The 26,096-nt window shown below is 48.5% G+C and overlaps 1 protein-coding gene across 1 annotated transcript in view; it reads right to left on the reverse strand.

Moving 5' to 3' along the window:
• The window catches only part of NDUFS8 (NADH:ubiquinone oxidoreductase core subunit S8), a 50,167-nt gene extending 48,693 nt beyond the window's left edge, over window positions 1–1,474 (reverse strand). Inside the window, exon 1 of the mRNA XM_073563389.1 lies at window positions 1,424–1,474. The gene's annotated coding sequence lies outside the window, so the exon portion shown is untranslated. The remainder of the gene's footprint in view (window positions 1–1,423) is intronic.
• Between the last annotated feature and the right edge of the window lie 24,622 nt (window positions 1,475–26,096).

Genomic DNA, 26,096 nt, shown 5'->3' on the forward strand with positions numbered 1-26,096 from the left:
TCCCATCCTGGTATGTGCTGCCACCCTCCTATCCTGGTATGCATGGCACCCCTCATTCCTATCCTGGTATGCATGGTACCCTCACCCCCCCAATCCTGGTATGCATGGCACCCCATTCTTCATCCTGGTATGCATGGTACTCCCTCATCCCTATCCTGGTATGCATGGCCCCCTCACCCCCAATCCTGGTATGTATGGCCCCCTCACCCCCTATCCTGTTATGTATGGTCCCCTCACCCCCTATCCTGGTATGCATGGCCCCCTCACCCATTATCCTGGTATGCATGGTCCTCTCATCCCCCAATCCTGGTATGCATGGTACCCCTCACCCCCCAATCCTGGTATGCATGGTACTCCCTCATCCCTATCCTGGTATGCATGGTCCCCTCACCCCCTATCCTGGTATGTATGGCCCACTCACCCCCAATCCTGGTATGTATGGCCCCCTCACCCCCTATCCTGTTATGTATGGTCCCCTCACCCCCTATCCTGGTATGCATGGCCCCCTCACCCATAATCCTGGTATGCATGGTCCTCTCATCCCCCAATCCTGGTAAGCATGGTACCCCTCATCCCCCAATCCTGGTATGCATGGTCCTCTCACCCCCCAATCCTGGTATGCATGGTACTCCCTCATCCCTATCCTGGTATGCATGGTCCCCTCACCCCCTATCTTGGTATGCATGGTACCTCTCATCCCCCAATCGTGGTATGCATGGTACTCCCTCATCCCTATCCTGGCATGCATGGTCCCCTCAGCCCCCAATCCTGGTATGCATGGTTCTCCCACCCCCTATCCTGGTATGCATGGTACTCCCTTATCCCCCGATCCAGGTCTGAGGAGTGTGGGATTGTGCGGCCGTAATTGGCACCCGATTTCGGCGCCACAACCCGCCGTCTCCTGACTTCACGGCGAATACCCCGGTAATCTTTTGTGCCTGCTGTGATGACAGGAGAGGGCGGGGTGTTGCTCCGGAATCGGCGCCTGCGCATTCTTCTCTTTCCGGCGCCATTGTCTTGAAGACACACTGCAGTGTGTCTTCCCCAAAATGGCGCCAGAAAGCGCGGACTGCACATGTGCTGCTTCCGGAGCAACAACCCGCCCTCTCCTGTCATCACAGCAAGACGCAAGACCCTGCGGCCACACTGAATCGGTTAGGTGTCGTGCCGGCGGGGGGCTGCGTCTTCCACGATCTCCTGGGGGGTGCGTCACTCTGTCTGGAGCCAGACTGCGCAGGTGCGTCGCACTTGCACAGTCTATAAAGGCTTCGGACAGAGTGACGCTTAGCGCATTATATTATACATATACCCTGGATCTGTCCACAGAGTTTCTCTGCCTCAGATTTATATTATTACTTTCCCACTGTAGAGCAGCAGGAACTACAGAAAATAATGAGAGGGATAAGATGGCTCGGTGCCTGACCTCAGTGCCTCTGCTCATCCTGCAGCTGCCGGACATCCACTGTTATGTCAGACAAAGTGACAGACTCTGTGACTGCACGTTGTGATCTATCACAGATCATGTGTGTGCACTCACTGCACTGAGCAGCCAATCACAGTACAGCTATGTGTCATGTGGGAGGAGCCCGGTCGCAAGTCAAAGCCTTGCCAGTCACTCCCCACTTGTACACACTGCTGTAAGTCTCCTCCTCAGCTCCTCCCCAGCTCCTCCCAGCCCCCAGCCAGGCAGGAAGAAGCTACGCAAACAGCAGGGGGAAAAAAAAAATTGGCTCAGCTGCCAGTGGTGAGCCGACTCCCGTCGGTCACATGAAAGAGCCGGCTCTTTGTCTCGGTTGGTTCACAAACGACACATCACTAAAGCAAAGTGCGGGAGGTTGTGGAAGTTGGAGGACGTGTTCGCACCGCTGGGAGTAGCATAGCATAACATAGTGGCGTATGGCATCACTGCTATCGCCATGGGTAAGGCTAAGTGCACACGTAGCAGAAAATTTCTGCTAGAAAACCTAACTCCCTTCCCAGAAACCGCGCTTTTTTTGCTTTGCGTTTTTTGCTCTGTTTTGGAGCGTTTTTTTTCCGCGCGTTTTCAAAACGCATTGAACTAGCCAGAAACGCAGAAAAATCTGCAAAATTAATGAGCATGCTGCGTTTTTTACCGTGAAGCGTTTTTTTCGTGGTAAAAAACGCATCAATGTGCACAAAAAGTGCAAAATGCATAGAAATGACTGGGAAGCTTATTTTTAGCGGGTTTTATAGGGAAAACCGCTAAAAGAAAATGCTAAAAAAACGCTGTGTGTGAACACAGCCTAATAGCTAGCTAAGGGAAAAGTGCACACAGGATATAGGAGTGCTTGTAACCTGAGGAAATGGCTGGCGTCAGCAGCAACCTGTGCTACATGCCACTCTCCTATCACCAGAGCTGGTTTAGAGAAAGTGGGGCCCTGGGCAAAAGGTTAAAGTGGGGCCCCAAATGCTCACATATTCCACTTCACATAGACATTTCGGCTGTATTTACAGGTGCAGAGTTCAGGCCATTAAACGAGCATGCTCGATGGCATTGAAGTTGTTAGATGCCTGTTCCTGAGTTTCTTTACTCCGGCTGAGGAGGAATGATGGGGACAGATAGTCCTCAATACAGTATAATGCAGGTCCCATACAGTGTAATACACTCCCCAGGGTCCTTGATAGGGTATTATACAGCCCCACACACACAGTATAATGCAGCCCCCCCTCTGCGTATACTGCATCCCCCCTCATAGAGTATCCTGCAACCCCCCTCAGAGTATACTGCAGCTACCCTCAGCATACTGCAGCCCCACTCCACACACAGTATAATGCAGCTCCCCTCCACACACAGTATAGCGCAGCTCCCCCCAAACGCATAGTACAGTGCAGCTCCCTCCCAACACACAGTACAGTGGAGCTACTCTAACACAGTATAGTGCAGCTCTCCCCAACACACAGTACAGTGCAGCTCCCTCCCAGCATACAATACAGTGCAGCTCCCTCCCAGCATACAGTATAGTGCAGCTCCCCCCAACACACAGTACAGTGCAGCTCCCTCCCAGCATACAGTATAGTGCAGCTCCCTCCCAGCATACAGTATAGTGCAGCTCCCCCCAACACACAGTACAGTGCAGCTCCTCCAACACACAGTTCAGTGCATCTCCCCCAACACACAGTACAGTGCAGCTCTCTCCCAACACACAGGACAGTGCAGCTCCCCCAACACATAGTACAGTGCAGCTCCCTCCCAGCATACAGTATAGTGTAGCTCCCCTCAACACACAGTACAGTGCAGCTCCTCCAACACACAGTATAGTGCAGCTCTCCCCAACACACAATACAGTGCAGCTCCCTCCCAGCATACAGTATAGTGCAGCTCCCCCCAACACACAGTACAGTGCAGCTCCCTCCCAGCATACAGTATAGTGTAGCTCCCCTCAACACACAGTACAGTGCAGCTCCTCCAACACACAGTATAGTGCAGCTCTCCCCAACACACAATACAGTGCAGCTCCCCCAACACATAGTACAGTGCAGCTCTCTCCCAACACATAGTACAGTGCAGCTCCCCCAACACAAAGTACAGTGCAGCTCTCTCCCAACACACAGTACAGTGCAGCTCCCCCAACACATAGTACAGTGCAGCTCCCCACAACACACAGTACAGAGCAGCTCCCCCCAACACACATTATAGTGCAGCTCCCCAACACATAGTATAGTGCAGCTCCCTCAACACACAGTACAGTGCAGCTCCTCCAACACACAGTATAGCACAGCTCCCCCAACACATAGTACAGTGCAGCTTCCCCAACTCGTATAGCGCAGCTCCCCCAGCACACAGTATTAATGCCCCCACACTCACACAATAATGCATATACACACACACTCGTACAATACTCACCCCTCCTCCTTGTTCCCTGCGCTGCTCTAGGCTCTGCTGCATAGGTCTCATCGGCTCCACTGCTGGCACAGCATGGCGCAAGATGAAGTGACGTCATCGCGCACCTGCTGAGTCACAAGCAGAGGGGGAGTGATGGGAGAGGGAGTGTCATCTGACGCTCTGTCCTCCATCACTCCTTTCAACTGTATCAGCGTCTATGATGCTGATAAGTTGAATCAGAAATGGGGGGGCAGCACTGGGCCCTTCAGTGGCCGTGTGGCGTGCCGCTATTAGTGGCACGCCACTGGCTCAGCTGGAGGAGCGGAGGCCCTAGACAGCTGCCTGCTCTGCTTGCCTATAACGCCGGCCCTGCCTATCACTTCTGTACAAAAAGAATGAATGAATGGGGTGAGGACTGGGTAACATTCAGCATAATCTGCCGCATACCTCTGCACACTATATGGGGTGCTTAACCCCTTAGGCCTCTTTCACACTTCAGTCCGTTTTTTTGACGGATCCGACAAATGAAGAATTTTAAAGGAATCGCAGCCTGGAAAAGGAGAGAGAGAGGAGAGAGAGAGAGAGAATTTCGGGTTAAATGAGTGTCTGGAGGATCCGCCAGAGATAAAAAACGTTGCAAGCTCCGTTTTGAAATCTTTGAGGATGGTGACGGACAGCAACTTTTGGCGGATCCTCAAAAAGAACGGATGCAACGGACTGCAATCCGTCACAATCCGCCATTAATGAAAGTCAATGGAGAAAAAAAACGGATCCTCAAAAGAAAATTGGCGGATTGTGACTGATTGTAAAAAACTGAAGTGTGAAAGAGGCCTTAGTGACAGTGCAAATTTTGACTACCTGACCAGACCAAATTTTTTAAATCTGACCAATGTCACTTTATGTGGTAATAACTCTGGAATGCTTCAATGGATGCCAGTGGTTCTGAGATTGTTTTTTCTTGACATATTGTACTTCATGATAGTGGTAACATTTATTCTATATGACTTGCATTTAATTGTAAAAAAAAAAAAAAAAAATGTGGAAATTTGGAGAAAATTTTGAAAATTTCACAATTTTCCAACTTCATTTTTGTGCCCTTAAATCACAGAGATATGTCACATAAAATACTTAATAAGTAACATTTCCCACATGTCTACTTTACATCAGCACAACTTTTGAAACATCATTTTTTTGTTAGGAAGTTATAAGGGTTAAAAGTTGACCAGCGATTTCTCATTTTTCCGACAAAATTTACAAAACCATTTTTTTAGGGACCACCTCACATTTGAGGTGACTTTGAGGGTTAAATATGACAGAAAATACCCAACATTGACACCATTCTAAAAACTGCACCCCTCAAGGCGCTCAAATCCACATTTAAGAAGTTTATTAACTTGTCAGATGCTTTACAGGAATTAATGTAATGTGGAAGGAAAAAAATATTTAACTTTTTTTCACAAAAATTTTAATTTAGACCCTAATTTGTTATTTTCACAAGGGTAACAGGAGAAAATAGACCCCAAAATTTTTTGTGCAATTTCTACTGAGTATGCTGATACCCCATATGTGGGGGAAAACCACTGCTTAGGTGCACAGCACGGCTTGGAAGGGAAGGAGCGCCGTTTGAGTTTTTGAATGCAAAAATGGCTGGAATCAAGAACGGACATTATGTCACGTTTGGAGAGCCCCTGGTGTGCCTAAATAGTGGAAACCCCCCATAAGTGACAATATTTTGGAAACTAGACTCTTCAAGGAATGTATCTAGATGTGTGATGAGCACCATGAACCTCTAGGTGCATCACAGAACTTAAGGTGGACAAAAACTACTGTTTTGGGCGCACGGCAGGGCTAGGAAAGGAAGGAGTGACGTTTTGGAACGCAGACTTTGATCGAATGGTCTGCGGGTGTCATGTTGCGTTTGGAGAGTCCAGATATGAAAAAAAAAAACATGTTAGCTCATTTTGGAAACTATACTCAACAAGGACCTTAGCCAGGGGTATAGTGAGCATTTTGAACCCACAGGTACAACACATAATTTGATAACATTAATCATCTTATTGAAAATGTTCATTTTTTTGACAAAATTGTTTTAGCCCCAGTACACGGGAGCAGTCAGGGTCTAACTGACACTGCCTGTGAGACCCAGCTCATAGCTGGATCTCACAGGCCATCGTACCCTGGGGCCATCACATGACCTCAGGGTCTCATGGTAAGCATTGGGACTCGTGATTCTCATCGTGGGGGTCCGATGGTTACTAAGGGGGTCTTGTGACCCCATTGCAACAACTTAAATACCGCTGTCACGATTGACAGAGGCATTTAAGGGGTCAATCGGCCCCGATAGATTGCAAAACCGTCTGGGTCCAATACTGCAGGTTGTCAGCTGTTATATACTCTGACACCCATGAGAATTGCTGCTGCTGGGCTGCGTTATACTTTTTTTTTTCAGCGCCATTGAAAAGTGGCGCTGAGGAATATGTCACCTTAACCACTGCAGTTAAAAGACGTATTGGCGGTCATTAAAGGGGTTGTCCTCTACTTGGATACCGCCTTCTTTAATGCTGTAGTCCCCTAAGTAAAATATGAAAAGCTTATACTTTTGCATTCGCTCTGTTCCAGCAATGCCACCACTCGCTGTATGTCACATGAACAGTGCTCTTGCCTCCCACGGACGGCAGAATTTCGTCTGAGTGAGGTGTGTGCAAAGCTGCCCATTAGCTGGCTCTGATTGGCTGCTGCGATCATGTGACCTAACAATGTGCCACTGTGGGAGATAATAATAATAAATTTTATTTCTATAGCGCCGACATATTTCGTAGCACTTTACATTTCAGAGGGGACTTGTACAGACAATAGACATTACAGCATAACAATAATCACATAGATCATAACAGATACCAAGAGGAATGATGGCCCTGCTCGCAAGCTTACAATCTATGAGAAAAAAAAAAGAGACACGAAAGGTGGGTGGTAACAGTTGCCCTGATTGTATGGACCAGCCATAATGTTAAGTGTGTAACAGTACAGATGCAGAGGGCTAATGGATGCATAAAGCATGTGGGAACATGATGCGGGGAACCTAGTTATGGTAAAAACTTTTGTCTGTGCCCCATAGGGATAGATTAGGTTAATGTGTTGAGGCGGTAGGCCAGTCTGAATAAATGCATTTTCAGGGCACACTTAAAATTGTGGGGATTGGGGACTAATCGTATTGACCTGGGAAGTGCATTCCAAAGAATTGGCGCAGCACGTGTATAGTCTTGAAGACGGGAGTGGGAGGTTCTGATTAGTGAAGATGCTAACCTCAGGTCATCAGTAGAACGGAGTCAAGTATAGCGTGGCACTACCACAAGGTGCACAAGTAGGTTACCCAGACCCAAGTGAATAATAATAAAGTAACTTGGCACTCAACTGAATTGTCCTTTTTAAGCGAAGTTTTTATTTATGTGCAGTCCTACAAAAAGACGTTTCGGCCTACACCTGGCCTTCGTCAGTCCACCTGCTCTCTATGACGTTTCGGCCTACACTTGGCCTTCGTCAGTCCGACTGCTGTCTATATAGTATGAACAAACGTATGTCCACGTGCAAAATAATTTTTTGTAAGTTCCTGCTTCCAAATATGGTGTAGGCATATAGCAGGCTTCCAACTACCCTTAAGACGGATACCGCGTTCAGCCCTGCACACTTGCAACCTACTTCTATAAGCCCCATATTAGCCTTAAGCTGCCGGTCTCACCTGCACACCTGCAAGCTACTATTATATGCCCCATACGGGCCTTTTGCTACCGGTCTCAGTACAGACATTTTCTACATGTATATTTTAACACCGCTCTCAGTACAGACATCTTCCACAGGCAAATTGCTTCAGCAATCCAGCGGGAACCTCTCCTCATTTCCTTATGGAATATATTGTATCTAATTGAATTACCAGCACAGCACGCCTTGAGGGTAGCTGGAAGCCTGCTATATGCCTACACCATATTTGGAAGCAGGAACTTACAAAAAATTATTTTGCTCGTGGACATACGTTTGTTCATACTATATAGCCAGCAGTCGGACTGACGATGGACAAGTGTAGGCCGAAACGTCTTTTTGTAGGACTGCACATAAATAAAAACTTCACTTAAAAAGGACAATTCAGTTGAGTGCCAAGTTACTTTATTATTATCAGCAGAATGGAGGGCGCGGGTAGGATGGTATACTGAAACAAGGAAGGAGATGTAGGGTGGTTCTGAGCCATGAAGAGCTTTATGGGTGAGGGTGTGGCGCCCCTGAGGCTCAGTCGCCACAGAGGTACTGCACCTTCTCCTAAGGTGTGGTGCCCCACCATCCAGGTAAGGTGGGAACTCCTGACCACGCTCCAACACTCGCACCCCACACAACAGGGTAGTTCAGCAAAGCCACACTGCGGCTCTTGCTTAAAGTGTAGCAGAGCACCTTTGGCGGCTCCCTGCTTGGAACACAAAACATGGTGGGAGGTGGGTGGAGTTGAGAATACATAAAAGAGTGGGAAGGTTTAGGATTTGAGGTCAGTCAGTCGGAGAGTCACTGAGAAAGGAGTGAGGAAAGAAGATCCCTGAGAGAGGGATGGAGGAAGGAGTGCTGCAGCAGACCTGAGTGACCCAGGTCTGCTGGCACGGGAAAGGAAAGAAGGAGAAATACATTGAACTAAAGCCTGAGCTTCCATAAGAAAGAAAGACAAGTACGGAACGTAGGAGAATAAGAGAACACAGAGGACGAGGGTTAGAGGAAGAACCCTGCCTAGAAGTTCTAAGCGCGAGGCCGGGGCCCGGTCCCCGAGGTTGTATGGACACTAATGGTTCTGCAGCAGACACCGGTGGAGTAGTGGGCTGTAAATGCACTACTCCCTTCTAAGACTTGGGGGCACAACAGCAACATGGATAGAGAGCCGGGACTCAGGAGTAAGGAGTCCCCGAAGCAGGCTACAGCTGTCTGCCGTACAAGTAGAGTTCTTGGGAACATCTGATAGGAGGAACTCCAGTGTAACTCAGTACTAGGAGATCGTCACACTAAAAGGCGCTATAAGAGGAGACGTTCAGAAAGGCACATGTTGGCGGAGCGTGGGAAGGGAGCATTCCATCTTGCCTGGAGGTTGGCTGAGTCCCTGACCCGGAGGACACGGTACGGAGGCAGGCACCTGTGTGTACTACAGACTGTGAGTAAATCTTTGGAACTACAAGCCCTGGTGTCCTCCATTGATTCTTGCGCCAACACATCCAGCACCACTACATCTGGGTAGCAGCTTCTACAACGCCTGCGCCTCTCCTCTTCCCCTACATCCACACTGCCCTGGGGTTACCGCTTCACCTATGGGGAGCTTCACCATCTTGGCTGCAACCCATCACCAGCCCCAGAGGATCTGCAAGCAGTGTCGGCCTAACACCTCACTGGCCGAACACCACAGGTGGCGTCACGAACTATTCCGCCATTCACATACTTCCCCCATTACTTGGGCACCCATGGCCACGGTCCGGGTCACTGCTGCTGTGACACATCCCACTGATACCGGCCCGGTACTGAGTACCCCACGGCCCTGGGAGGGCGACCCAAAGGTAATAAGTTTGTACTGGATTCTGGAGTGGATGGGTAGCCAGTGTAATGACTGGCACAAGGTAGAGGCATCGGTGTAACGATTGGCGAGGAATATGATCCTGGCAGCAGCATTCAAGACAGATTGGAGGGGGGAGAGTTTGGTAAGATGGAGACCGATTAGAAGAGAGTTACAATAGTGGAGACGAGAATGAATAAGAGAAACAGTAAGAGTTTTTGCGGAGTCAAAAGTAAGAAAAGGTCGAATTCTAGAAATGTTTTTGAGGTGCAGATAACAAGAGCGAGCCAGTGATCGGATGTGGGGGACAAAGGAAAGCTCGGAGTCAAGTATGACCCCAAGACAGTGGGCATGTTGCTGGGGAGTAATAGAGGAATCACACACGGAAATGGCAATGTCGGGTATAGGTACATTAGTAGCGGGAGGAAACACAAGGAGTTCAGTCTTTGACAGGTTCAGTTTCAGATATAGTGAGGACATGATGTTAGACACAGCGTTTAGACAATCACCGGTGTTTTCTAGAAAGGCAGACGTGATGTCAGGAGAAGAAGCGTATAATTGGGTGTCGTCAGCATAGAGATGGTACTGGAAACCAAATCTACTGATTGTTTGACCAATAGGGGCAGTATACAAAGAGAAGAGGAGGGGGCCTAAGACTGATCCTTGAGGAACCCCAACAGTAAGGGGAAGATGAGAGGAGGAGGAGGAGCCAGCAAAAGATACAGTAAAGGAGCGATCAGAGAGCTAGGAGGAGAACCAGGAGAGAATGGTGTCCTTGAGGCCAATGGAATGTAGCACAGTGAGGAGGAGCTGATGATCCACAGTGTCAAATGCTGCAGAGAGATCCAAGAGAATTAGCATGGAGTAATGACCATTTGATTTAGCTGTTAATAGATCATTAGAGACTTTAATGAGGGCAGTTTCAGTAGAGTGTAAAGAGCGGAAACCGGATTGGAGAGGGTCGAGAAGAGAGTTATCAAAGAGATAGCGGATAAGACGGGAGTGGACCAGGCATTCCAGGAGTTTAGAGATGAAGGGAAGATTAGAGACAGGTCTATAGTTAGCGGCACAGTTTTGGTCGAGGGATGGTTTTTTAAGTAGTGGATGTATGACAGCATGCTTAAATGAGGAGGGAAAGATACCAGAAGAGAGAGAGAGGTTAAATATTTTAGTTAGGTGAGGGATGACAGTAGGGGAAAGGGGCTGGAGTAGATGTGACGGAAATGGGTCACTGGTGCAAGTGGTTGGGCGAGAAGATGCATGGAGCCTGCTTACTTCTTCTTCTGTGACTGGTTCAAAATCAGAGAGTGAGCTAGATGCAGTGGGAGAGGGAGGACAGTGCATGGTATGAGGTGATTGGGAGATAATTTCCTGTCTGATCTGGTCAATTTTTTCTTTGAAGTAATTGGCCAGATCGTCAGCTTGAAGCTCCGTGGTTGGGGCTTGTACTCTTGGGATGAGTAGAGAATGAAAAGTGTCAAAGAGACGTTTAGGGTTATTGGACAGAGAGGTGATGAGGGTGTTGAAATAGGTTTGTTTTGAGCGGTGAAGGGCAGTGTTGTATGTTTGAAGCATAAACTTATAATGGATGAAATCTTCGGGTAGGTTGGATTTTCTCCACAGACGTTCGGCGCACCTAGAGCACCGCTGCAGGAAACGTGTTTGTGGTGTTCTATGTTTAGGAGGTGCAAATTCATCCAGGGCACTTTGAAGTGTTTCATTGTAATGCTTCAATGCAGAATCAGGACATGAGAGGGAGGAGATAGGGGCCAATGAAGACTACAAGTTCTTCATAAGTTTCTGGGTGTTAATGGCCTGTATGTTTCTATAAATATGGACAGTGGGGGTGACCTGAGCAGCCTGGCAGTTCTTGATAGAGAATGCAAGAAGATTGTGGTCAGAGAACGGGAGAGGGGAGTTTGCAAAATCATCCACTGCGCAAAGCCGAGAGAAGACCAAGTCGAGGGAGTTTCCGTCTTCATGCATTGGAGAATTAGTAAGCTGCAAAAGGCCAAACGAGGAGGTTAGAGATAAGAGGTGAGTAGCAGATGGGGAGAGGGGAAGAGCAATGGGGATGTTGAAATCGCCCATGATGAGAGTAGGGATGTTACAGGAGAGAAAATGTGGAAGCCAAGTGGCAAAATGATCTAGGAACTGATGGGAGGGGCCGGGAGGACGATATACCACCGCCACTAGATTGGAGAAGGGGGTGTAGAGTCTGATAGCATGGACCTCAAAAGAAGGGAAGACAAGTGAGGGTACTTGAGAGATGAGTATAAACTTTTTTTTTCTGGGAACTACAGCATTTAACCCTTTGCTTCCACAGCCATTTTCCATTGCTGCACCTTCTTTTCTTATAGCTGTATGACGGCTTACCTTTTTTTGTGGGACAAGTTGTATTTTTGAATAACACCATTCATTTTAATATAAAATGCACTGAGACATGGGAAAAAAAATTCCAAGTGGAGTGAAACTGAAAACTAATGCAATTCCGCCATCTACAGTATTATTTTATGTTTAGAAAAATTACCAAATTTATACATAGAGTTTTTTAAACATTTAAATAGTGACCAGAACATCAGAAGTTTATTAAAAAAAAAATTGGATTTCGCCTCTCTTTTTTGAGCTCTTATTTAGCTCTGTGGCGGCTTGTTTTTTACCTGGCAATTATGGGGTACATATGATGTTTTAAATGCTTTTTGTTTTTTATTCTTGCGGTGATCAAAACTTTGTAATTCAGGTATTTAAATTTTATTTCTTTTAACAGCATTTACCAATTGGCCAATTGGGTTAATTATTATTTTAATATTTTGGTACACCAGACTTTTACGGATACAGTGCTAGCACATATGTTAATTCTTTATTTTTAATAATGGAAATTCTCTCACACTACACAGTGTGCACAATTAGGCAATTTGTTTTTTAATAAATTTTATTTAACAACTAAAGTGCTGTCAGTCAATCCAAAGGGTTAATTAGAATATCATCAAAAAGTTAATTTATTTCAGTTCTTCAATGCAAAAAGTGAATCTCATATATTATATAGAGTGATTACAAACAGTGTGATCTATTTCACGTGTTTATTTCTGTTAATGTTGCTGATTATGGCTTACAGCCAGTGAAAACCCAAAAGTCATTATCTCAGTAAATTAGAATACTTTATAACACCAGCTTGAAAAAATAATTTTAAAATCCGAAATGTTGGCCTACTGAAATGAACTTTCCATCTCTCCTTCCCGTGGCGGAGAGGTCTAATAAAATGTTGCCGTACTAGAAGGCCCTAGTTGATAAATTATTAAAAAAAATTCCCATATTACAATGCTGGCAGCAGAGGTCACAGCTCCTTGGACAACCAAGGAGTAGAGACTAGGGAGACACATCATAGGCAGGGGAACACTATCAATGGTCTGAGACAGTTTTCTCAAACCCTCCCATCGCCCAGGCCCTGATGCTCATGGTAGTCTGACATGGAGGGAAACGTTTTGGAAGATGCTGAAGGAGTACTTTGCCCACAGTACCAGCATCCTCCGTGATTCCTCTGTGCCTTACAACTATTGGGTATCCAAGCTAGACACGTGGCATGAACTGTCTATTTACGCCTTTCAGGTCATAGCCTGCTCTGCCGCTAACGTTTTGTCAGTGGGTTTTTAGTGCCGCTGGAGGCATTATAACAGGCTGACTCTTATCAAAATGAACAAGGGCTGGATTGTGTCAGACTTCTCTACACCACCGGATGACAGCAGCGGAACATAAACTGAAATCCAATGTTTTTTTGGTCTATTGCCATGCACCCCTTCCCACCCAAACATGGGTATACACACCAGGATTTTGTCTTGTTTGTGCCGTCCAACTACTCCTCCACCCCCATATCAACGGTGATCATGCTACCCTTGCCATAAATTTTTTATAGGTGTTTATGATGCCCACATTAACAATTTTTAGAGGCCTACCTCGAATATTCTTTGATATATATGTATATCCCTCAGGGGTAAATGTTTTTCAACCCATGCACTTACTGCATGGTCATTACCAGTCTAAGATACCATTCCTTAATAATGGGAAAAAAATGTTTTCTGATACCCTCCACTATGTCTCATCAGAGTGGTATTGGAGTGCCTCCTTCTAATTTTGGCATTATTTCCACATAGTGTATGGGTCGCCCTCCCAGGGCTGTGGGGTACTCGGTACCGGGCCCGTTGACCTCAATGGGGAATGTCACAGCAGCAGTGACCAGGTCCGTGGCCCTGGGCGCCCATGTAAAAGGGGATTGAGTTGGGAATAAAGTTTATAAGTAATTCGTGATGCCACCTGTGGTGTTCGGCAAGGGAGATGTTAAGCCGACGCTGCAGACAGATCCTCTGGGACTGATGGTGTGGTGCAGCAGGGATGTTATAGCCCTCCACAGGCAGGGCTGTAGTCCCAGGGCAGAGTAGGTGAAATGACACGTAAATGATGTAGCATCTGGCGCAAGGGATGTAGCAGTGCTGGGCAGGTTGGCGCAGAAATGAGTGGAGGACACCAGGGCATGTAGTTCCAAAGCTTTACTCAGTCTGTTGTACAAACAGGTGCCTGCTTCTGTGCCGTGTCCTCTGGGTCAGGGACTCAGTCAACCTCCAGGCCAGATGGAATACTCCTTTCCAACACTCCGCCAACATGTGCCTTTCTGAACGTCTCCTCTTATAGCACCTTTAATGAAGTACTCCTAGTACTGAGTTACACTGGAGTTCCTCCTGTCCGATGTTCTTATGAACTCTACTTGTACGGCAGACAGCTGTAGCCTGCTTCGGGGACTCCTTGCTACTAAGTCCCGGCTGAAAATTAGACTCATCAGAGAAGATTACCTTACTCCAGTCCTCTATGGTCCAATCCTTATGGTCTTTGGCAAACTTCAGCCTGGCTCTCCTTTGCTTCTCATTGATGAAAGGCTTTTTTCTAGCTTTACATGACTTGAGCCCTGCCTCTAGGAGCCTGTTATGAACTGTTTTTGCCGTGCACTTCACCCCAGCTGCGACTTGCCATTCCTTTTGTAGGTCACTTGATGTCATCCTGCGGTTGCTGAGTGACATTCGAATAAGATGACGGTCATCCCGGTCAGTGAAGAGTTGTTTTTGCCCTCTGCCGGTCTGTAGTTTTGTTGTCCCCAATGTCTGCTGCTTGACCTTGTTGAAATGGACTGCCATCTTAGAAATTTTAAGGATGGAGGCAACATGACGCACACTGTATCCCTCTGCTAGTAAAGCCAAAATTGAGCCCTTCTTTCCTCACTCAAGTCTTTTCTTTTCTTTTCAACTCCTTTGGCATAGTTAAAAGTTATTTTTTCATTCCTATTACTTTTGGGATATTACTAGCACTTGTTTTGCCATCCAGCTTGTCCTATTGCAAGAGGATTGTGAACACCACAGAAGGGTTTTTTATACTTTTCTTAGAAAAATAAGATTTGGTTCAGGTGATCACCTAATCAGAAGCACATTAAGTAGAATGAGGTGTACTCTGGTTGGAATTCAACTGACACTGGAATGGTATGGCTGTCAAACATGTAGAGAAGCTGATTTTTATAAAACTATGCAGTGGTCTCTTAATTTTTTTGTCAGAGCTGTATATTCTACAATAATACTGCACTTATCTGCAATTCATGTAGGGTGAGGTGTGATGGTAGGTATAGTGTATGACAGGCATCTAGTCAGAGATTATTGCCTTTTAAATTCTAAGCCTTGATGCTGCATTTTTCCATGCAGTTATTGACCAATTTGATTTTTTGTGGTGATCTGTACTCAGAAATTCATCAAAACAGGCAAAATTAGCTTATTTAATATGTCCATTCATAGTTTCTCTGTCACATCTGTATGTAAGAGATAGTGGTAGGAGACTTTACACTATTGGAGCTGGAATTACCACTTGTGAACTGTCTAGTGCTTTGTTTCTGTGGTGCCCCTGAGGCTCAGTCGCCACAGAGGTACTGCACCTTCTCCTAAGGTATAGTGCCCCACCATCCTGGTAAGTTGGGAGCTCCTTTCCACGCTCCAACACCTGCACCCGCCCACAGGATAGTTCAGCAAAGGACCAGATTGCGGCTCCATGCTTAGAGGGTAGCAGAGCACCTTTCGTGGGTCCTTGCTTCGTAACCCGAGATGTGCTGGGAGGTGGGTGGAGTTTAGATTCATATAAAAGATTGGGAAGGTTTAGAATTACGGGTCAGTCCCTTAGAGGGTTGTCAGTCTGACAGAAGGTCGGCGGAGTAGGAAGCCACTCAGTGAGGAGTGGGTATCCCTGGAAGAAGGGATGGAGGAAGGAGAGCTGCAGCTGCCTCAGTGACCTGAGCCAGCTGGCACGGGAAAGTAAGAAAGGTGGAGAGACGTAGACCTGTAACCTAAGCATCCATACAAAGGAGAGACAAGTACGGAACAAAGGAGTAGAGAACAGAGAGGAGGAGTGGGTTGGATAGGAACCCTGCCTATAGGTTCTCAGCGCAAGGCCGGGGCCCGGTCCCCGAGGTTGTATGGACACTTATGGTTCTGCAGCAGACACCGGTGGAGTAGTTGGCTGTATATGCACTACTCCCATCCAAGACTTGGGACTCAACAGCAACACGGATAGAGAGCCGGGATCCAGGAGCATCCCCGAGCAGGCTACAGCTGTCTTTCATACAAGTAGAGTTCTAGGAACATCTAGACAGGAGGTATTCCAGGGTAACTAAGTACTGGAGTGCTGCACACCACAAGGCGCATTGGAGGAGTCGTTCAGGAAAGGCACATGTTGGCGGAGTGTTGGAGAGGAGAGCCCTGACTTGCCCGGGAGGTTGATTGAGTCTTTACCCCGGAGGACACGGCATGGAGACAGGCACCTGTGTGTACCACGAACTGTGAGTAAAGCTTTGAAACTGCAGCTCTGGTGTCCTCCATTGATTTGTGCGCTAACACCTTCAGCACCGCTACATCTGGGTACCAGCATCCACACCATCCTGCACTTCTCCAGATCCTTTGCACCTACACTGCCCTGGGACTACAGCTCCACCTGTGGGGAGCTACACCATGTTTGCTGCATCACACCATCAGTCCCAGCAGATCTGCAAGCAGCGTTGGCTTAACATCTTACATGCCAAACACCACAGGTGGCGTCACAAACTATTCCATTAACTACATTCCCCATTACTTGGGCGCCCAGGGCCACGGACCAGGTCACCGCTGCTGTGACACATCCCCCCTGACACCAGCCCGGTACCGAGTACCCCGCGGCCCTGGGAGGGCGACCCATTTCCATCTATTTCTGCGTGCTTCTTGAAGTATATTTGAGGTCATTGTTCTGCTGGAAGACCCATGACCTAGGATGCAAACCCAGATTTCTGACCCACTACATTGCAAACCAAAATCCTTTGGGAATCTTCACATTTTGTGATGCCTTGCACACTGGTCAAGGCACCCAGGGTCAAAGGCAGCAACACAACCCCAAAATATCTTTGAACGTCCGCCATATTTGACAGTAACTACTATAAAAATAAAATTTATTATTATTATGTTCTTTTATTTGTAGGCCTCTTTCCATTTACAGAATGATGTGCTTTAACCAAAAACTAAATCTTGGTCTCAACTGTCCATAAGACGCCTGCCGGCCAATAGTAATAGTAAATAGTAAAGTAATTGTGACTTTCAGAGTCCCTCCTTGATAAATTAAACAGGATGTGTCTGATCATGTCTCACAAGCTAAATGGCCAAAGATGGTATTAAAATGATAACATTACATTTCCTGCTTTTTTCACCATTCAAAGCAATGCAAACTTGCAAAGAAAAACTGCAAAAACACTGCGTGTGAACATAGACCAAGGTGTTACATAGGTTGAAAAAAGACCTAGATCCATCAAGTTCAACCTTTGTCCACCAATTGTACATTTTGTTGCTAATTTAACTATAACCAGTAATGTTATGTGTATCGAGGAAATTATCCAGCCCTTTTTAAAAAGCTGTCATAGTGTTTACCAATACTACCTCTTGTGGTAGGCCATTCCACAGCCTGACGGCTCTACCTGTAAAGAACCCTTTCCTGTTTAGCTGTCAGAATCGCCTTTCTTCCACCCGTAATGAGGCCCCCTAGTCCTCAGTATGGTTTTTGGAAGGAATAAGTCATGTCCCAGTGTTCTGTACTGGCCACGCATATATTTATACATGTAAATGAGATCTCTGAGGTGTCTTTTTTTCTAAGCTAAACAAGCCCAACTTTTCCAACCTCTCATCATATGAGAGACCTTCCATCCCTTGTAATAATTTAGTTGCCCATCTTTGAACTGATTCTAACTTCTGTGGAGGAGCTTTTTTTCTCTTATTTATTTTGACTTATGTACAAGTCATTATCCTGGAAAGAATGTTTCTTAACATCTTTTCCAGTAAAATCCATTTTAACTGCAGTTTTGTATGTTTTATTGTCAGTTCGTAAAAGTGGCGTAATACTCTGACAACATTGTTCCCAGCAGTGACCTGGGATTCAGAAATGCTTCCAGGGGTCTTCCCCATGCTGTTCCCATGCAATTTCAGCGCTGTTTCCATCGTTTTCAGCAATTTTTTAGACCCCCTCCTGACCTCCGGGAGGGGGGAGAGCGTTCGCTGGAAAAATGTGCTGGAAAAATGCTTGAGTTCCCCATTGATTTACATTATACTCATCACTTGGCTGGAGCCCCCGAGCATTACAATTTGCTCAACTTGAGTAACGAGTACCTGAGCATTTTAGTGCTCGCTCATTGCTAGTAGCTAGACAAGAGACTTTCAATTCTTGATTGATGGATTTTCATCCTTTCTTCCTTGCAAAAATCTTCCAGTTTTAACAACCCTGCTGGCATCACTGCATGGCTTCCCATCTCCCATCCCACTCACCACTCCGGACCATGCTGTGAGTTCTGTCCTCTGCCGGTTCCTTGCTGTGGGCCTCATGTCCTTGCTTACTGCATACTTCTTGGCTGTGCGCTTATGGCGGCGGCTCCGGCACTTCCTGTGTCTTATAGAGACTGTGTGCCCTCTCCTAAGTTGTCCTCAATCAATTACCAAGAGGCATCAGGTACTTAAGGCATCCCCACCCATTGGAGGATGCCTGAGCAACAAACTCTTTCAGTCTGTCTTTGGCTACTGAGTTGCCAGGTCCTGTCCTGATATTTCTCTTGTCTTTGCCTCCCAGGCGGCTGCATATCCTGGTCTGTATCTGTATCCTGTGTCTCTCGTTCCCGCCTCCAAGGGGGCTTAATCCTTGATCTGGTACCTTATCCCATACCTGACCCTGTTGTACTAAGTACTATACCTGTGTCCGTTTGTATCCCTTTCTGTTGCCTTCCCTATCCCGCTGTGTGTTTCCTTGAGTTCACTCCTCCTGCTCTGCTCTTTGCTCCGCATCCTGCAGCTCTGCTCCGCTCTCTGCTCCGCAGTCTGTTGTTCTGCTTTGCTCTCGCTCCGCACCTTGCGGTTCTGCTTTGCTCTCGCTCCGCACCCTGCGGTTCTGCTTTGCTCTCGCTCCGTGCCCTGCGGTGCTGCTCTGTACCCTGCGGTTTCGCTCTCTTCCGCACCTTGCAGTTTTGCTCTGTTCCGCACCTTGCGGTTCTGCTCTACTCCCGCTCCGTACCCTGCCGGTTCCTGTCCCTCCAGTCTGAACTGATTCCTACCTGTTCCTACACCCTACTCATACATGTCTGTGTACCTGTCCTTCCTGAATCAGTTCCAGCTTCTTCAGTCTGAACAGGTCTCTACCTGCTCCCATATACAACACATACCTGCCTACCTGTGTTCCTGTCCCTTCTGAGTCTGTTCCTGTCCCTTCCGAGTCAGTTCCTGTCCCTTCTGTCCGAACCATACCTGCCTGCCAGAGTGCCAGCTGTGCCCGCCTGCCTGCCAGAGTGCCAGCTGTGCCCGCCTGCCTGCCAGAGTGCCAGCCGTGCCAGCCATGCCCGCCTGCCTGCCAGAGTGCCAGTCATGCCCGTCGACACTTGCCTGCACCTGTCATAGTGTTCTGTTCCCTAGTGGGATCAGCTGCTACAGCCAGACACTGCCCTGGAGTGGTACCTGGTAGCTACCTGCGGCACAAGCCTAACCTCACCATCAGAGGCTCCATCGAACCCCAGGGTAGCTGCTTAGTCATGCCCCTTCCAGGGTAGTCTGGTTTGTGGCACAGTGGGGTCTCAATCCCATGCTTGCGCATCCCAGCCAGGGCACGAGCTTTACCCCAGTTCTGGGAGATTCTTTGGTCATCTTGCATGCACTGCTATTTTGAGAACTAGCCACAGATTTTCAATGATGTTCAGATCAGGGGACTGTGAGGGCCATTGTAATACCTTTAGCTTGCGCCTTTTGAGGTAGCCTATTATGGATTTTGATGTGGTTGGCGAGATGTTGTTTTCCTGAAATTCTGTGCTCTTTTTTCTCCACACATACCTTTGATCATTGTGGCCAAATAGACCTATTAGAACCATATTGGTGCACAGGACTTGTTTCCAAAATGCATCAGGCTTGTTTAGATGCTCTTTTGTATACTTCTGATGCTGAATTTTATGTTGAGGATGCATGAGAGGTTTTCTTCTGACGACTTTTCCATGAAAGACATATTCATGCAGGTGTCACTGCTAAATCTGAACATCTTTTGCAGTCAAACAGGAGTTCTGATTTGCCTCTCTAGCAATCCTACAAGCATCTCTCACTGAAATTTTGCTTGGTCTTCCAGACCTTATCTTGACCTCCAGTGTTCCTGTCAACTGCAATGTTTTAATTAAAATTTGTATTGAAGAAAGGGCAACTTGAAAATGCTTTGCTACTTTCTTATAGCCTTCTCCTGCTTTGTGGGACTTCATCATTTTCATTTTTACAGTGCTAGGCAGTTGCTTAGAGGAACTCATGGCTGCTGTTTTTGGCATAAGTTTAGAGGAGGCTGGGTTTTTATAAAGCTCGGAAATATACATCACCTGGTATTTCCTAACGTTGATGTCACGCCGCCACTGTATACTCACCCGGCCTCCGCTCCTGCGCCGCAGCCCTCCGCCGTCTGACATCCACGGCGGTCCCTTCTGACAGGTCCGCGGCTGACGGCGTCTCTGCATGCAATGCGCATGCGCCATAGGCCGCGGCCGCGCCTCCCTCCTGTCACTTATGCTCCGGCAATGCCCTGACCCGGAAGCACCACCGGACCAATGGCAGTTCAGACAGGGGCATATCAGGCCGTCCTCCTTTGAGGGAGGTGCCTGATCATTGTGTTTGCTAGCACACTAAGTCCTGCTTCCTCATGTTCCTGCCGCAGTCTCTCAGTCCTATACTCTGTGGTTCCTGCCGCAGTCTCACAGTCCTGTACTCCCGTGTTCCTGCTTCATCCTGCTATCTATGCTCCAGCCCTGCAGTCCTCCTCCAGTCCTGCCTCCCGTGTTCCTGCTTAGTCGTGCTATCTATGCTCCAGCCCTGCAGTCCTACTCCTGTCCTGCCTCTCATCTTCCTGCTCCATCCTGCTATCTATGCTCCAGCCCTGTAGTCCTACTCAAGTCCTGCCTCCCGTGTTCCTGCTCTGTCCTGCTATCTAGGCTCCAGTCCCGCAGTCCTATTCCGGTCCTGTCTCCAGTTACCCTGCTCCGTCCTGCTGTCTATACTCCAGTCAGGTCCTATCTCCTACAGTCTCATGCTCCTACTCCTGTCCATTCTGAGCTGCCCCTCTCGGTACCGGCTATCATGGTACACGAACCCCTGGGCCTGCTCCTAACGATCCCTGTATGGGGGTCGGCTCCACCTGGCAGCTCGCCCGGGGTGTTATGATTGAGTCACCATAGGAGGCAAAAACAGAAATGCTAGCTAAGTCAAGAAAACCAGAGAGGTTGGCAGCTATCGGATTGCAGACCCCTGATCCTATCCACAACAACTAACAGTAGCCGTGGGGGGTTCCTACGATGCCCTAGACCCCTCGATCACAGCCGGAGAATTAAATAGGCCTAAAGAAAGAAAGGGGAAATCTAAACTGCCCCAGAGCAGACCCCAAAGCAATAGGCAGCCCCCAACATATAATGACGGTGAAGCAAGATGAAAACACTAACACAGACAGAAAGATAGACTGAGCAAAGACAGGGCCCAAGCTAACTAGATAGGAAAGGACAGGAAGGCTGCTGTCTGCAATCCGTGAAAAACCCTATGAAAATAAGAGCCAACAGACTGACAGTGAAAAAGGCCCTGAAGACGCTAGGCTTCAAAAAAGCTATGTCAGTACTCAGGAATATTCTGAAGACAGAGCAACCGGCAAAAGGAGATTCAGCTCACCCCAGCAGGGAATGGCAGAATCCAGAAAAGCAAGGAAAACAAAAGCAAAACACAAATGCTAACAGGCAAAGCAGAAAACTTAGCTTTAGAGGAGCAGGAATCAGACTGGTGTCCTAGAAGTCCACAGAGAAATCACCCGCAGGGCAGAAGGGCGTCGGCAGCCTTATATCCAGTCCGTGACTCCACTCAGCCAGTCATCCTCATTAGTCTCAGGTGCCTGATAATCAGGCTCATTACCTTCCTTTACCAGAATAGGGAGTTCACCAGACCTCAGTGACGAAGGGGAAAATGAACTCACAACACCGGGGCCCCTCGGTGCCACGATCCAGAGGGTCCACTCCTGGAGATTATCCTCACCCGACCAGCCGTGGTAACAGTACGAACAGTACGATCAGGCCATGGACTCCGCCGATACTTCTGCTGCTACCCAAAAGGAGTTGCTCTTTTTACGGGAGAATCAGGGGCGCATCATGTCTGTCATGAAGTCTATGGACACCCATTTGTCGGCCCTGCAAGTGGCTGATCCTGGAAATGCCACTCAACTAGCCAATCTTCAACAGGAGCTGGGCCAGCAACGGGAGACTCAAGCCCATATTTTGAGTTATATAGCCTCCGTTGATAGCCGTTTGTCGGTCCTTCAGTCTTCCGCCACGACCCCGACTCCGCCTTCCGTACAGCTCTCCCGACACCCCGCCTCGCCAAGCTGCCTCGGTTTAGTGGCGATCCCAAGCTCTGCAGGGGGTTCTTAAATCAATGTAGCCTCCATTTTGAATGGTTGCCTCAGCAATATCCCTCTGACCGGGCCAAAATGGCCTTCATTATGTCCCACCTGGAGGGAGAGGCCCTGTCCTGGCTGAACCCCCTCTGGGAACGGGACGACCCAATTGTCTCGAGTCTTCCGGTCTTTTTGAATACTTTTTGCAGGGTTTTCGATGAGCCGGGTCGGTTAGCCTCCCTTACCGAATCTCTTTTTAACCTTCATCAGGGTTCCCTCACAGTTGGGCAGTATGCGATCCGCTTTCGCACTCTCTCCTCTGAACTGGGTTGGTATAATGCGGCATTGGTGGGGGCATTCTGGCGCGGTCTTTCGAGTAGAATAAAGGATGAACTCGCGGGTCGGGATTCCCCGACCACCCTAGAGGACTTTATCTCACTGGCCACCCGCATTGACCTGCGCTTCCAGGAGCATGCCCGGGAATCAGTGAGAGACAGGAGGTCTACTAGACCGCCTTCCCTTTCCAACCGGTCCGCTAGTCCCCATCCTGCCGGGTCCCTTTCTCCCTCCTCGGTCGAACCCATGCAGGTGGATCGCCTCAAGTTGGCCGAGTTGTGTCGGAGGGAGAGACGGGCTCAAGGCTTATGCCTCTATTGCTGGGGTTCATCTTATTTTGTCCGCACCTGTCCTGAGAAACCGAGAAACTCCTCCACCTAGGTCAGGTAAGAGAGGCCTCCCTAGGTGCTAATGATTCCTCTCAACCTCTTACCATTTCTGTTCTTGTGGTTTCAGGGCAGAGACGGGGGTCTGAGGTGGCCTACGTGGATTCAGGCTTGGCAGGTAACTTTTCCGGCGTGAAGAGGTGGACAAGTACCAAATTCCCATGGTAACCCTATGTAATCCTCACCTGATTGCCACAGTGGATGGCAAACAGCTACAGGAGACTGTCACCTTGGTCACTGAGGAAGTGGAGTTACAAGTCGGAGCCTTACATCGAGAGAAGATAGCCTTTTACGTTTTGCCCAAGCTCTCCCATGCAATTCTACTGAGTCTCCCTTGGTTAAGGACTCATTAGCCTGTCCTAAACTGGACTTTAGGGGAGGTACTCCGCTCGGGCCACCCGTGCCAAGCTCGCTACCTGACTCCAGTCCGTCTTGCGGCCACTCCTCGGCCACCTCCTGACCTTGCGAGCCTTCCTTCAGCCTACAGTTCCTACGCCGATGTCTTTGATAAGAAGGAAGCAGAGGTCCTTCCTCCACACTGGTCTTTTGACTGCCCAATTGAACTAATCCCTGGTTCGACCCCTCCTAGGGGCAGAATTTACCCTCTGTCTCCCGCAGAGACCTTAGCCATGTCCGCGTACGTCCGGGAGAACCTCTCCAAAGGTTTTTATACGGAAGCCCTCTTCGCCCGCGGGAGCCGGGTTTTTCTTCGTCAAGAAAAAGGACAGATTTCTATGGCCGTTCATTGACTATAGGGGCTTGAATGAGATCACCGTCAAGAACAGGTATCCTCTTCCACTCATTCCGGAGCTGTTTGACCGCCTCAGAGGGGCTCGGGTCTTCTCCAAGCTAGACATGTCAATTCTTTCTGCGGTTTTGAAACTGCAGCAAACCCGCGCGGAAAATTCCGCAGCGTCTGCACAGCGTTTTTTTTTTCCATAGGTTAGAATGCTACTGTACACCACAGCAAAAACTGCTGCGGATCCGCAGTGGCCGGATCCGCAGCGTGTGCACACACCCTTACAGTGCAAGGGAGGGGGAGAGCAATGATGTGTGGCTGTCCTGCTGGGGAGAGCTGGCTGCCGGACAGGGAGAGACGCCGATGCCTAGCGTTCTCTGGCCGGAAGCAACATCAGGGTTCAGGCACGAGAGGAGGGGGTGGAGCTAAGCGTAACGTCACGAAGCTGAGAGGACGGGTGCCGGGATAATCAGCTAACCTAGCTGATTATCCCGGCACCCGTCCTCTCAGCTTCGTGTCCGGCAGCCAGCTCTCCCCAGCAGGACAGCCACGCATCATTGCTCTCCTCAGCAACCTCCAGACGCGCTCCCTGCACTCAGCGTCTCAGCTTCAGCGGCCATCACAGCCGCAGGCACAGTATGGCTCTGCTCATGAGCAGCTCCCACCAGCATTCACAGGACCCTGTGAGCAGTCTCAGCCTACTACTGTTTGCTCCAGCCCCCATCGCCCTAGGGTGGATCATACTGCAGTTTGCCAGCAGCAGTAAGTAATTAACCAATTCTTCTATCTGCTTCCCCCTCCCTTGCACTGTAAATCAATTAACACCCTCTTTACAATTACTAGTGGCAATCCTGTACTATCAGAATCGTTACCTAGACAAATCCTTGGCTTATTCTGTTATCTTTGCAGCAGTAAGTAATTAACCCATTCCTATATCTGCTTCCCCTGTTTCTTGCACTGAAAACCATTAAAGGGCCTGTCACACTGTTTTTTGTGACGTTATAGCGATATTGCTAGCGATATCGCTATGTCTGATACTTACCTCCGACCGCTCCCCCGCTGGTTATCGCTGATCGTGCGAGAACGTCCTGGACCGTTTCTCGTCGTCAGCTTCCTGCTGGGCTTCCTGCTGTGGAGACGAGCGACGCGTGGACGCGGACGGGAGGACGTCAGGATTGCCTCGTCTGACTGGTAAGTAGTGACCCCCGACCCCTGCGATGTCGCTGGTGAGATCTGCCTGTGTGGCAGCTCACTAGCGACCACTTAGCGATGCACCAGCGATCCTGACTGCGTCATATCGCTGGTCGGGATCGCTAGTGCATCGCTAAGTGTGACAGTACCTTTACACCCATTTTACTGGTACTGTTACTAGTGGCAATTCCTATATAATCAGTATCATTTCAGGTTAAATCCTTGGCATATTCTGTTGTCTTTGTGGCTTTCGCCCTGTCTCCAATCTTTGGACCTGCATCTCTCCTTATAGTACCCTTAAGTAAGTAATATACCATCCAGCCTAGCTATCATTAGGAGGCATTCCAGCCATTAATTCCCACATGTTTCTTCATCCAGCTAGGCAACATCAGTGATTGATGCACGCTTGACGTTCTAAACCCTATGACAGCTCTAAAGGTACCATCACATTTAGCGATGCACCAGCGATCCCGACAACGATACGACCCGGTCAGGATCGCTGGTGCATCGCTAAATGGTCGCTAGTGAGCTGCCAAACAGGCAGATCTCACCAGCGACATAGCAGGGGTCGGCGATCGTTACTTACCTGTCAGACAAGGCGATGAAGACGTCCTCCCGCCCGCGTCCACACGTCGCTCATCAGCGCCAGCAGGAAGCACAGCAGGAAGCGCCCAACGAGAAATGGCCCAAGACGTTCTCGCGCGATCAGCGATAACCAGCGGGGGAGCCGGTCGGAGGTAAGTATCACACATAGCGATATCGCTAGCAATATCGCTGCTGCGTCACAAAATCGGTGACGCTTTAGCGATATCGCTAGCGATCTCGCTTAGTGTGATGGGCCCTTAAGCCACGCTGTCTCTCAGGAGCTCCACACAAAAGCACGTCAACACTTTTTACTCAACAAGTAAGGCTAGTTTCACATTAGCGCTTTTGAGCGCAGCAGATTGCGTTTGGCGCAGGTCGGCGCACCGTCAAAAGGACGCATGCGCCGCCAAACGCATACTGCGCACGGCCTGCGCCCCCAGTGATAAAGATAGGGGACGCATGCAGCGTCATGCGCCG

The sequence above is a fragment of the Dendrobates tinctorius genome, unplaced genomic scaffold, assembly GCF_039654945.1.
Source record: "Dendrobates tinctorius isolate UK_male_01 unplaced genomic scaffold, ASM3965494v1 ptg000387l, whole genome shotgun sequence".
In the NCBI taxonomy this organism is placed as follows: Eukaryota; Metazoa; Chordata; class Amphibia; order Anura; family Dendrobatidae; genus Dendrobates; species Dendrobates tinctorius.